Source organism: Myotis davidii, unplaced genomic scaffold, assembly GCF_000327345.1.
Source record: "Myotis davidii unplaced genomic scaffold, ASM32734v1 scaffold944, whole genome shotgun sequence".
NCBI lineage: Eukaryota > Metazoa > Chordata > Mammalia > Chiroptera > Vespertilionidae > Myotis > Myotis davidii.
In genome coordinates this window covers 677446-679791 of record NW_006296283.1, presented here as the reverse complement: position 1 = coordinate 679791, position 2346 = coordinate 677446, and positions in this window count along the sequence as shown.

The following is a 2346-nucleotide window of genomic DNA, read 5'->3' as shown; positions in this document are numbered from 1 at the left end:
TGCATACAAGTCCTTTGATTGATCTCTTATACTCCCTCAGACCTCCCATGCCTTCCCACTGAAGTTTGACAGTCTATTTGATGCTTCTCTTTCTCTATTTTTGTTCATTAGTTTATGATGTTCATTATATTCCACAAATGAGTGAGATTGTGTGGTATTTATCTTTCTCTGACTGGCTTATTTCACCAACCTTTTATTTTCTTAAAAATTTATCTTTTAATAGTTAAGGTAAATTTATAATTTTGACAATTTCTTATTTCTAATTTCAAAACCTACTTTCTATTCTTGGATTGTTTCTTCATCTGAGTATACTATTCTTGTTTCATAAATGTCATGTCTACGAGCATACTAATTATTTTAACTTCTCTGATATTTTTGTGTTTCTTCTGTGGTTACATTTTCTGTTTAACTTCCTCTCTCCCTCAAGTTGGAGACTTTCTTTAAATCTAATAATCCTTGATTGTCTGTTCATATTTGAGGTAGTTGGAATGCTTATTAGGAATGTTGTGAACTTAACAGGGTCTTGCCAACTTGCACAAGTTCACTCTAGGTTGAGTGAGTAGGAAATGGGCTATTGTGCCAGAATGAAGAATGCTTTAGTCATTAATGCTCAAATAGCTGCCCAGGTTCCTCCCCAGAGATTATGAGAACTCTTGATTTTTAGCCTGGGATAAATGCTTAGTTATTGTGCTGTTTCATATGCAAACCTTTATTTAGTTTCCCTGTTTCCAGCTCTGCTTCTCACTCTTGCTGTCTTGTCTCCAAATTTCAGTTTCTCTAAATCACTTCTGGCAGATAGGCTCCTTCCTTGGCTGCAGCACCTCGATGTGTACCTATTACACATTATATATCTTCCATTTTGTTTAGTCAGACTAAACCTACTTTCGGTGTGCCAAGATAAAAAAAAATTATGGGGCCCCTTCCCATTTTCCATGGGTTTGTATGATTTTTAAATTCCAAGTATTTTAATGGGGGGTCTCAGAAAGAAGAGGCAATGACTGCATATGCTCAGTTAGCCAGCTTTAATAAATCCTAAAAAGATACCGGGGTTAGTGTAGGAAATAAAAACAACCAGTGGAATGGCAGAAAAACAACAGAAACCCTGAAAAACGAAGACAAAATTCTGAGTCTGTGATCTTAACAGTATTCCTGTGTATGTATAATTTAGTGTTTAGCATCTTAACTCTCCAGATCCACACATTTTAGGGATATGATGGATCTTAGACATATAGTTCACACCCCGTTTTACAGTTAAGAAAAGTAGGGCCTATAAGTAAAGTGATTTTCCAAGGTATCACGAGCAGAGTGGCAGAATGGAAACTAGAAAGATATAACAACTCACTTCTCTTGAAAAACAGTTAAGGGATGGCTTTTCCTGGGTAAACAGACAGATGTCCAAGAAGTGAAATATTTTAGGGTGCTTATTTGGCAGTCTATTTGGTAGCCATATGTTGAATGTACTGAAGGGGGCGACTATCCCGCAGGAGGAGAAGCTGCAATAACGATCCTGGGAGGGAACAATCAGAGAGCCTGGGCAGAATGAACCAGTAGGATTTGATGAATGAATGAATGTGAATACTGACGAGAGACGGGAAAATGTTAGTCGCATTACGAGGCAGTGTAAACTGGTTAATGGTGGTGGTGGGGGGAGAGTAAGTAGGGGTAAAAAGAAAATTCCACTTTCAAGGGCATTGTAAACTATTTTAATAAATACTAGAAGGCTGGGAATAAATATAATTCACATCACTCTTACATTCTTGGTTTAGAGGCACATCTTTAAATTAGTGGACGCAGTCACCCTCTTTGCATGGCTCCAGCAAAAGAAACGCGACGGCGATGCCGCACAGGAACCCTGGGTTGCGTGAAATGCAGTGTAAGTGTCCGGGAGACTCGCCTCGCTGCGGGTTGGACTCAGACCACGTAGCACAGTACCTGGCACATCGCAGGGGCCGCAAGTGGACACCAATTTCCGCCCGCGCTCTCCTCTCCCGTCACAACCACCGCGGGAAAGCGACCTACACCGGCCTGGGTCTCCCGCGACACCGGCGTTCTTCCCCAGGGATGCGTCTCAGACCCAGATCCTAAGACGACCTCAGGAGCCACATTTCGCAAAAACTACGGGTGGGGTCAATGAAAGCTTTCCGCGGACAAAGGGTGCCCTGCGGCCGTGAGCGCGCCGCCAACCCTTACAGCTACTCCTCTCTGCGGCGGCGGAGTAACGGGCACGGCCACGGCAGGGGTGGGGCGACTCTAAGGGTCGGGAGGGCTGCGTTCCGCTCTCCTGGCCTGGCCGGTCCACTTCCTACGGAAAGCAGGAGGAGACAAGCGCCGCCTCTCCTCGCTCCC